This window comes from Dermacentor silvarum, chromosome 8 (genome assembly GCF_013339745.2).
Source record: "Dermacentor silvarum isolate Dsil-2018 chromosome 8, BIME_Dsil_1.4, whole genome shotgun sequence".
In the NCBI taxonomy this organism is placed as follows: Eukaryota; Metazoa; Arthropoda; class Arachnida; order Ixodida; family Ixodidae; genus Dermacentor; species Dermacentor silvarum.
In genome coordinates, this window is record NC_051161.1 from 154,105,571 (window position 1) to 154,117,625 (window position 12,055).

General features: G+C 44.8%; 1 protein-coding gene across 1 annotated transcript in view; it reads right to left on the reverse strand.

The window, feature by feature from the left end:
• LOC119461778 (lanC-like protein 3) overlaps positions 1-12,055 on the reverse strand; it is a 61,563-nt gene that overhangs the window by 15,689 nt on the left and 33,819 nt on the right. The gene's annotated exons all lie outside the window — the stretch shown is intronic.

Below are 12,055 nucleotides of genomic sequence, written 5' to 3' on the forward strand. Positions count from 1 at the left end.
GCTTTCCGCAAACGCCGTAAAAAGAATTCGACCCCAACCTCCACTTGGACGGATCTTTAGATTGAAGTTTGAATTTAACAACACCACCACACACCACATCCGCACTTCTAGAAAGACCCGAAATAACCCCCCTCCCCCAATTAATGTGGCAGCAATGTGCAAGACTTGTGGTGCGATTCGCGGGTCCGCGCTGAACTCATTTCATTTGGGCCCACACGGTTACACCTGAGTGGGAATGGACTAGGATGTTTTGCAAGCTGAAAGCCATACTTTCGAAAGTGACAGCGTGTGCATAGTGTGGGCAGTCACTGACGCAGGGGCCGGAGGGGAAGGGTCGATAACAGAGGGACCTACTGGCCACGATGCCTCGGAGCACTGAGCAGCACACAAGAAGACACGCAGCCTTTTTTAGGCCGACTGAAAAGCGAGGACAACTAGTTCCAACAGGAAGCTAGTTTCGAAACTCAACAGTCCAGCTGGCTCGTTGCCCACGTATCAAAATCATCTGTTTAAACTGCATATTGTAATGGACACACGGCCGAACATGTTCACGCACCATTTGCAGTACAAGTGTGCTGGTGGCATCACAGCGCATATCCACAAAGGCTAGTTTGCTTCCACTGTGCATCCATTGATACCTTATGTTGAATAAAAAAATTAAAACCCCTTCCCTACTGGGAACAGGGGTGCATGCAAAGCTTGTCCAACCCTAGGACAAGCTTTTTGACCGTTTTTGAGCGTTTCAGACTCATTAAAGAGACATAGTTATTGGTGGATGAGAAACAGTGGATTCACCCGGCGAGCACGATTCACCCGGTGTTCACGGGCCCGCTCCCACTGCCGTTCCTTCAATGCAGACTGCTCTTCGGCAGAATGAACCAAATGCGGCCTCCCCATCTGAATACCGAGACACATTAAAGAGACATGGTTGTTTTGAGCAAAGAGAAACAATGCGTTCGGAGCGAGCAAACCCTCCTTTCCCTTCTCGGGAGGGATCGAGCACTTGTGATTGACTGGGAGAGTGGCGTGATCCGGCGCACCACTTGCGGGAGCAGAGGGTTTCCGGATGATGATGATGATTGTTGGAGTTTTTTGGCGCAAGGGCCAGATGTGGCCAAAGGCGATGATAATGGCTTGTCAGTGGTATGAATAGTGAATTATAAGGTGTGGAAAAAACAGATGTGGCATGGCTGTAGAGAGGCCTAAAAAGTAGTCGCTGTAAAGTGCGTAAAATGTAAAGGAATAAAAATGGTGAGAATAACTAATATCGTATGCTATGACGATAAATGTTCTGTTACCCGAGGGTGATGTACTAAAAGCGTGAGTGACAGTAGCACTCGTACCTCACCAGTGCGCCCTTGAAAGCAAGGGTTGGGAGGCACGTGCTTTAAAAATTTGCTATCGCAGCAGCATCCTCTAGTGAGAGGATGTGCTACGATACCTTGGACTGATAACTTGCAATGTGCTTACATCTCGTAAAAACGCTAAAACTAACTTATTGTCAAAAAGTGGTTCCATGCCGATAAACATTGCAGGGTGGAGGGGAATGTGTCGTCTGTATGCCAGGGCAAAGTACTTCTTTCTTTGAACTTCTATTCCCCTACACCCTAACAAGACGTGGAGGACCGTAAGCGTCTCGCCACATTGTCTACAAACAGGAGGATCGTCACCGGCCAATAGGTAGGAGTGAGTGCCATAGGTGTGGCCTATCCTGAGACGGCAGAATATAACTTCGACTTGCCGTATTTTTGTTATTGGTGGCCAGTTGCCAACGTTTGGCTTAATGACGTGAAGTTTATTTAGTGTTTGTGTGTCCCATGTACGTTGCCAATGGCCCCTCAGTTTCCTGCGCAAGAAAGGCTTTAGGTCCATGACAGGGACAGCTATGGAAGAGTTACTTTGTTTTGTATGTGCTGTTGTTGCCATGCGATCAGCGAGCGTATTACTCTCGGTGCCTCTGTGGCCAGGTACCCAGCATATTATGACATGTTGATGAGATGCGTATGAAGCGCAGAGGATTGAGTAGAGTTCAGTGAAAACTGGGTTTCTGTTTGTTTGTAGAGAAATTAGGGCTTTGACAACGCTTAATGAATCTGTAAATATTATACCCTTTCGTAGTTTTATTTCCTTGATGTGACGTGCAGCCAACAAAAGTGTGTAGGCCTCTGCCGTAAAAATACTAGTTTCCGGGTGCAGGCAGCCCGATTCCGAAAAGGAGGGACCGATTGCAGCATAAGAAACACCGGTATGCGACTTTGAAGCGTCAGTGTAAAATTCTGGACATGAGTGTTTTGACTGAAGTTCTAGGAAGTGTGACTTTATATGTATTTCCGGGGCGTTCTTTGTTACTTCTACAAAAGACGTGTCACAATCTATCAGCTCCCACAGCCACGGTGGTACTAGCTTGGCTGGAGCCATTAAAAGGTTTTCGAGAAGTGGGACAGCCATTTCTTCGCTGAGGTTCCTACGCGCAGTGAGAAAGGTTCTCTCATTGTTGGACGATTACGGAAAAGTGTGGCACAAGTTATGTTGTTTACGATTTCATTACACGGGTGTTCGAGGTCAGAGTGTGCTTTCAGGAAATACATGAAACTGGTCAACGACCTTTGCAGCTCGAGTGACCACTCATTGGATTCAACATAGAGACTAGGTACCGGGCTAGTTCTGAAAGCTCCCGTGGCCAGGCGTATGCCCAAATGATGTACAGGATCCAGAATTTTTAGGGCGCTCGGTGCAGCAGATTGATACACCACAGACCCGTAGTCTAAACGCGATCGTACAAGACTTTTGTAGAGATTCAATAAGCATCTTCTGTCACTGCCCCAATTGGTGTGTGAGAGAATTTTCAGTATGTTCATTGTTTTCAGGCACTTGGCCTTGAGGTGTCGGATGTGGGGGATAAAGCTTAATTTTGAATCAAGTATGCCGCCTAGGAATTTATGTTCTTTATTCACGGGGATCTTCTGTCCTTGCAGTTCGATAGTGGGATCAGGGTGCAGTCCTCTCTTTCTTGAAAAAACGACACAGGAGCTTTTATGTGGATTGACCTTGAATCCATTTTCGTCTGCCCATTTCGATACCTTCTTTAGCCCAAGCTGGACTTGCCTCTCGCAGACTGCAAGGCTACCGGATTTGAAACCTATCTGTACGTCATCTACGTACAGAGAACAGAAAATGGCTGGGGGTAGTGAATAACGGAGTGTGTTCATCTTCACGATAAAGAGCGTACAGCTGAGGACGCCTCCCTGGGGAACCCCAGTTTCCTGCGTAAATGAGCGCGACAGAGTGTTGCCTATTTTTACGCGGAAAGTACGTTTCGAGAGGTAACTCTAAATAACGTTTAGCACGTTCCCTCTGATACCCATTTGTGACAAGTCTCGGAGGATCTTAAAGCGCCACGTGGTATCGTAGGCCTTTTCCATATCAAGAAAAATGGATAAAAAGAAATGTTTATGGACAAAAGCATCGCGAATGTTGGCCTCAACATGCACGAGGTGGTCGGTTGTTGACCGGCCTTCTCTAAATCCGCATTGGTACGGATCAAGCATTTTGTTTGATTCGAGGTAATGTAGAAGGCGACGATTTATCATTTTTTCAAACAACTTGCAGAGGCAACTTGTTAGCGCTATCGGGCGATAGCTTGTTACTGAGGTGGGATCTTTACCTTGTTTCAACACAGGTATGACAATGGCTTCTTTCCATGAAGATGGAAGATGCCCAGCTGTCCAGATGGTATTAAAGAGTGCGAGTAGTGTAATTTGTGTGTCTCTGTGAAGGTGTTTAATCATGTCGTACATAACTCTGTCGGGACCCGGAGCAGAGTTCTGACATGCATTTAGGGAAGCTTTCAGCTCAGCAATGCAGAAAGGCAGGTTGAAAGGTTCTCTTGAGCTACATTTACGATTGAGTGGCTTCCGTTCCTCCGCTTGTTTGTATTTTAGAAAAGGCAGCGAATAGTGCACGGAGCTAGAAACGCACTCAAAGTGCTCACTAAGAGCGTCGGCCTGGTCCTTCACACTATTTCCTTGTTCATTTACCAAGGGCAATGGATGGATTTGCTGACCCATTTCTCAGTCTGTCCCAAACTTTAGCCTCTTGTGTGTGTGAATTAATGCCAGAGAGAAACCTCTCCCAGCTTGCCCTCCTAGCTTGCCTTCGCGTCCTCCTTCCCTGCGATTTAATTTGTTTGAATGAAATAAGGTTTTCTGCATTAGGATACCGACGGAGAATGCCCCATGCTTTATTTTGTTTCTTGCGTGCCTGTCTACAGTCATCATTCCACCAAGGGACTCGTCTTTTGCATGAGTTACCATTTGTCTGTGGGATGCATTTTTCTGCTGCGTTGAGTATAAAAGCGGTAAAATATCCTACTGCGTCGTCTATGCTAAAATCGGTAATAAAATCTTGTGATAAATGACTTGCTTCTTTAAAATGCTCCCAGTCAGCAGATGCTAATTTCCATCGCGGAATATGAGGAGGGATGTCATGCTGTGCTATTAAATTTAAGGTTACCGGGAAGTGGTCGCTTCCAAGAGGATTTTTAATGACATTCCATTCCAAGTCAGGCAGAAGAGACGCAGAGCCAATTGCTAGATCTATGGATGAGTAGGAGTTGTGTTGGAAGTTGTAATAGGTGGGCTCCTTCTTATTAAACAGGCATGCATCAGAGGTCAAAAGAAAATTTTCAATCAGTCGTCCCCTCGTGTCACAACGGGAGCTTCCCCACATCGTGTTGTGAGCGTTAAAATCGCCCACGAGAATGTAAGGCTCGGGAAGCTGGTCAATGAGGTTATAAAAGTCTGCTTTTTCGAGATGATGATTGGGGGGTATATAAATGGAACACACAGTTACCAGTCTGTTAAATAGAATGGCCCGAACTGACACCGCCTCAAGGGCCGTCTGAAGGGCCACCTGTCGACAAGCCACTGACTTCTCAGCAACTATTGCTACACCACCGGACGACGCGACAGCGTCGTTTCGGTCTTTACGATAGACGGTATACTGACGGAGAAAGTTTGTGTTTATGGGTTTCAGATGTGTCTCCTGAACACACAGCAACTTTGGGTTATGTTTGTGTAGGAGTTCTGTAATGTCGTCGAGGTTATGAAGAAGTCCTCTAACATTCCATTGTAATATTTGTGTCTCCATGATGACAAAAGTGTTTGAGCTGTGTGTTTAGGAGACTAAGATTAGCTCACGGGGCCCTTTCCAGGCGCCGTGACGCGAGTTTTGTCTTTTTTGGAGCGGTCGAGAGAATCCCGCCGCTCCTTAGGCGCTGGCTGCGCCGTCTGAGTAGGTGTTATGTCCATCGCCTCCTGTGAGGCGCTGGACACGCGCCCTTGAGAGCGCTGTGTTGGACGTGAAGGCCTCGACACGTCGGACGAGACCTTTGGGGCCACCAACCCGGAGGTTGACGGGCCCTCGTTCGCGGACGGCGAAGCAGTGTCAGCTGCTTTCGCCACGGGGGCTGGTGGCACAGCCGCAGCCACACTGTTTGTGGAACGGGCCGATGCTGGAATCTGCTGCGACGCTGCCCCCTTGCGCACCGCACCAGCATACCTTGCAGTATGAAAAACAGAAACACGTTTTCGCGCTTCCTGAAACGATATGTTTTCTTTGATTTTCAATGTAATTACTTCTTTTTCTTTTTTCCATGTTTCACAGGATCGGGAGTATGCAGGGTGCTCACCTTCGCAGTTCACACAGTGGGGTGTTCCGGAACAGTTTTCGGAAGTGTGGTCTTTGTCACCACATTTTGCACACGTGAGATGACCTCGGCAGCTTTGCGAGCCGTGGCCGTACTTCTGACACTTAAAACACCGACGAGGGTTGGGAATGTAAGGTCTTACACGGATTTTTGTATAGCCTGTCTCGAGGGTTTCTGGTAGCACACTAGAGCCAAATGTAATGATCAGATGTTTTGTGGGGATTTCTTTGTTGTCTCGCCTGATTTGTATTCTTTTTACCTCAATGACATTTTGGTCTTGCCAGCCTTCTAACAGTTCTGCTTCAGTAAGTTCTAACAGGTCAGAATCTGAGATCACGCCTCGGACTGTGTTGAGGGAACGATGTGGGGTCACTGTGATTGGGATGTCTGCAAAGGTTGTGAGATTTGCGAGTTTTTCATGTTGCAGCTTGTCACGAACCTCAAGGAGGAGGTCGCCACTTGCCATCTTGCTAGCTTTAAAGCCTGGTCCAATGGTGTCCGTCAGGGATTTAGATACAAGGAAAGGTGATATAACTCTTACTGGCTTATCAGGTTTGTCACTGTGGATAACGTGATATCGTGGAAAGGATTCTTTGCGCGGAGTGAAAAAGTTCAAGGTGACTTCGGTGCGTACGCGCTTTGCAGCGGTACGATCGGGTAACAGAGGGAATGATGCTCTATGCATGCTAGATGTAGTTCCTTCGGCAGCAATGGCAGCCACCCACCACGGAGCCCAACAAGGGGAAGCTACAAGTTTGACAAAGCAATGACTTGCACACGCCAGCCGTGCATCGCTGCTATAACCCAATGCGTTATACTCAAGGTTGGATATACCGCACCAGGTTAACCCAAGCCGCCTGGGAGAAACAGAAAAAATTAGGAAGAAAGGAGATGACAGGACAGAAAGGTAAGTTGATAGGAAAGTAAAAGATTTAGGAGAGGGACAGGAAAAGGCGACCACCGATTTCCCCCGGGTGGGTCAGTCCGGGGGTGCCGTCTACGTGAAGCAGAGGCCAAAGGAGTGTGTTGCCTCTGCCGAGGGGCCATAAAGGTCCAAGCACTCAGCATTGGCTCAACCCCCAGGATCCCCTTTTCCATGGACACGGCTAAGCCACGCACGGTTAAGTGTGGGAGGGTCCGACCCCCATGTGCTCGGGTCCGTGGTGTCGCAACCCACCAAACGCCTGCTTACGCAGGCGCCCCTGCGGGGGAGGGTTTCCGGTGCGCCAGCTGTGAGTGAGGAGGGTTTCCAGCCACCAGATGCGAGTGAGAAGGAGAACCTGTCAAGCGCCGGCACAAGGCGTGCCGGCTTGGTTTTTTGCGTACAACAGCCACACTGACGGCAACACGAGTCAGGCAATACAACCTTCGCTTGAAAACGCGTAAGAAGCACTCCGACATGCGAGCAGCACACAGCATCCAGGCAACACAGGCTTTTAGGGTTAGCATTGTGAAGACCATTGTTCAGCGTGAGCAATTTGCAATGTTCATGACAAAAAAATAAGTCAACTGTTGTGCGGTCAACGAGGCTTTGGAAAAGCAAATCGGTAAGTTCCTGCTTTTCACAGACTTGGGAAACTGTCCGAGAAGTGCAGAGATCTCGTATAAGCTTCAGATAGGCATATTTTATATTTCGAATTATCCACATACCGAACTACTTTGCAGTTCCCTTCGAGTTCAATATATCCAGATCGACTGTATATACAAATTCCTATACCTCTTTACTGAAATGTTCTAAATAATGCTTTAAAAGAACCAAGAGACCACCTGGCCCTTCAAACTAAATTATTAATGTGTTCTGACCATGAGCCATCCAGGGACAACCAGGCACCTAAGTATTTTACTGTTGACATATTCCTTAGTTCCTGGTTGCTAAAGATGTACTTACTCTTTATTTTGGTAATTTTACTCATAAGGGACACGTGTACACACGTTTCTGTGTTTTAAGACATCTCATTGGTGATACACCATTCTTCTATTTGCTTCAAGTAAGCCACCAGGTGCACACAGTCTTATTCATCATGCACATTTGAACGAAGGATCGTGGGTTTGCAACTTTAACTGTGTGGCACTTTTCGCGCTTCACTACTGCCCACATTGGCACAGAGGGTTTGGGGATGTCAGCTAATGATTCTGAGTGACAAAAACTTCTAAAGGAAAACAGTCACCAACTGCTCTGCCACTATCTATTACATTAAAAGAAATGTACATGCAAATGTGCAGCTAGCCAGCATCGGCTTGGCTTGGTTTATTTCACTGGTTCCAATGGTATATGACAGTACGACAGACGAAACACAGAGAAAAGAAAACCACAGGATGAGTGCTAAATTTACACAGTAAACCCTCGTTAACTCGAACTCTGATATCTCAAATTATCAGATAAGTAGAATCTTTTCCCTGGCACGGTGTCAACTCCATGGGTTTTTCACCCCTAATCTCAAAACACCACTGCACCGAACTCTGATATCTCGAATTATCAGATAAGTAGAATCTTTTCCCTGGCACGGTGTCAACTCCATGGGTTTTTCACCCCTAATCTCAAAACGCCACTGCACCGAACTCTAGATATCTCGAAACCTTGACTGCAAGAATGCTGAAAAAAAGACAGCACCGAAACACTTTTTGGGGTACTTTTTTGCGCAGCTGTGTTCTCGCCAAAAAGTGAAACCAGGGCCGGTATTTTGTAGCATGCCTTTTCCGATGCTAATTCCTTTTCATGATTTTCGCGCTTGGTCAGCGGTCAGAGCGACGGTCCGCTCACGCTATCAACGGGATCAGCTGGCCATGAGTGGTGGATGATAAGACTAGCATAGAATAAAGCATAATGCATTGCTACAAAATACCGGCCCAAGCCTGCAATGCTTTTTGCTTGATTCTCCTTCACCCTCATTTACAGTTCTTGGCCAGCTGATCCCACTGATTACGCGGGTGGAGCGTCGCTACGACCGCTGATGCATGCAGAGTGCGAGAAAGAGTAGTGTTGGCTAGAGGCGAGCGCCGCCACTTGTAAGCACGCCAGCCACGCACAGCAGTGCCTCGATGCCCGGTGCTCAGAGGCAACTGTTGTGCATCGCTGCGCTGGCGGTGGTCACGTTACTAAGCAGGCCTATACAATCGCAAGCCTGTATATGACCCAGTTGCTGGGTCGCACATAATATTGCAAAAATGATCTACTAAAAGTACCGCTGCTGGTACATTGAGCTTTTGTGAGGAAGTCAGCGGTTTCCGGCACCATATTGGAAAGGCGTCAGGTTGGCTTTATGCGGTGGTTATGCTTATATTTTCATGAATTCGACTAAACTCCGCTTATCTCGAAATTGTTTCCAGTTTTTACTACTTGGAGTTAACGGGGTATTACTGTAACTACATAGCGCTGTTCCACAACTGCTCTCCACCAGGTGTCGAGGAGGCACTGTGTTTTCTCGATGGCTCATTGACAACGACGATCAATGGCATCTGCTTTGCATCGGTATAAAAACTGAATCACTGGAAATACGGTGCTACTGCTGCCATATTGAAACAGTAACTGAGTCCATCAGCCTCGTATATATAAGGCTGCGGGTAACATCACACCTAATGAATTTTATGAAAAAACGTAGAGGTCAACCGCAGCCAAGTTTTTTAGCGACTTTTTCATACGTTTTCCTGGTTAGTGCATTTTTAAAATCATATTTTAGAAAAATGTATGAACAACATTCTGCTGTAGTTACCCCTTAAGTGCCGGTTCAAGGAGGCTTCCCCACAAGTGACATCATGGCATGTACGAAGGTTTGTTGATGCCATTAGTCGAAAATCGCTGTGGCTACAAAATTCTGTTTTACCTTTTTGGCAATAGTGCAGATATGTACATACAACATATGGAATCCTTTGAGTAGAGACTTTTCATTGGTATTTTTACAGCTGAGATTTTGAAATTTCCAAAGTTTAGCACAAATACTTTTCAAGATATGGGATGTAAAATATCTTGTGTTCAATATTTTTAAATATCAGTTCAAGTCAATAAGGCTTTACTGTGATTCAGTTCAAAACTTATCAGGATCATGAATGCGACATCGTCATTAGGGAGACGATTCCACATCTTAATCACTCGTGGCTGAGCTGATGCATTGAAGACAGCCATGCGTCTAAAAACAGGCTAAGTTTGTTGATTGCGTAATCTGCATGAAGTATGAAGTGCCTGTAAAAGAGGAAGGGTGGACTGGCACCAGCTAGGAGATATCTTGTGCAGCAAGCAAAGGAGCGCTATGGTTTGTCATGATTCTAGCTAGGGAAGTGATAGCGAATAGCAGTGTCTCAATCGAAGTTATGCTAGAATGATGGCCGTACTCTTTGGCAGTGAAGTAGGCAGCATCATTCTGGATGGCTTCTACGAACTTGATTAGATAATCCTGAAAATATAACCAGATGGATAAAGCGAATTCAAGTTTAGGGAATACGAATATTTCAAAAGCAAGCTTTCGGATGAAGGAAGGCGTCGTGTGAAGGTTCTTTATTTTAAGGTATCCAAATGTGTGTGTTGCTTCTGGACTTATTTTATCAATGAGAGTAGCATCGTATTTTGTGAGCTGTGTTGCTTCTGGAGTTATTTTATCAATGCGAGTAGCATCGTATTTTGTCAGCTATCTTCAAAGCACAGAAAAAGGAAACACACATAAAAAAAATGTCACGGAAACAACTTCATTGGGCATTTATGAGCTTGCTCTAGAACTCTTCCAATCAAGGTTATACCGTTAACAAAATATTTAAAGGTTCTCATTACTGAATTTAGCTAATTACCTAAGTGCCCTTGAAAGTAGTTTAAGGAACTCAAGTTCAAGTCAAGTCAAGTCAATTTATTTCAGCATTTCTTTTGTACAAGAACAGAAGAATGCTAGGACAAGCACAAAAAGCTGCTAAGCTGCAGCTTGACTGGGTGCTTGTCCCATTACTTGGCAAAAACAGAGACAGAAAAATACATTTGAGTGAAAAAAAAGAAACATTTACAGATTTCAAATGGTCACGTTTTAAAAAAGGAAGAAAAAAAACAGAAAAAACAAAGCACATCATGTAAAATACTCAAAAATCTGCAGCCACTGCTCTGTTGTAGTATGTCACTGTATAATACAAAATGAACAGTAGCGTACAGAACAGCAGCCTACACAAAATGCAAAGCACATGACGTAAAGTAATTAGAAACCTCATTACAGAAGGAATAACAATGAGTGTCTACAGGGAAACTTTAGAAAAAGACAAAAAATTAAAAAAACAGCATAAATATTTCAATTCAGTGCAATAGTCTAATCATACAAAATCAATGAACAGTCTATTTGTATTTAAGAGCACCAGCGATTTAGTAGAAAAGTTTTCCATTTTCCGCGGGTTAAGTTATGTATGTCGATATTGTCATTTTCCAGGTCACCTAAAAGGGTAGCTATGCGCGATTTTAACCTGTTCCTTCCGTGACATGTTCTTGAAAAGGGAGTCAGCCAAGTGCTTCTATTTCTGAGTGTATATGATATGTCGGATGATTTTGTTAAGGCACATAATGCAAGAAAGGTGGTTTCGTTTTGCTTAAGACTCTTCTTGTATTTTAATAGTAGAGTGAAGTCATACAATAGTTGAAAAGGTAGTATGCCATATTTTAAAAACAGATCCTTTGTATGCGCATCATGTACTACATTTGCTATATAACGCAGTACCCTTTTCTGTAGAGTACAGATTTTCTGAATGTTCCTACATGAAGTAGTTCCCCATATAAGAGTACAGTAGGTAATGTGAGTTGCAAAGAGAGCGTTATAAAGCAATAATTTAATCTTGTCCGTCAGAATATGACGAAGCCTTGAAAGCACACCGCACGCTCGTGATAGATTTGCACATACATGCTGTACATGAGCATCCCAGCTTAAGTGTTCGGTGAAGATAACTCCTAGTGTTTTAATCTCACTTACAACAGCTATTTTTTCACTCCCTAGGTACAGATCAAGTGAATGGTTAACTGTTTTTTGATAAGGTGTGAATAAAACTGATTTAGTTTTTTTGGTATTAATTTCTAGTGAATTTGCTATACTCCAGGTGTGCATTTTTTGAAGTGTTGAGTTTGCTATGCGAGAGAGCTCCTGAACGTCGTGTGCCCGGACGAACATGCTTGAGTCATCGGCAAAAATAACGAACTGCGCATCGTTACTAATTTTTACAATATCATTTATATATAGGTTAAATAAGATCGGCCCTAATATGCTCCCCTGGGGGACCCCTGCAGCAATATTTTCTAAAGAGGAAAGCTGATTTGTGATTTCTACTGCCTGTTTCCTATGCTTTAAGTATGATGCTTTAAGTCCTATGCTTTAAGTTGACTATAGAATGTATGCT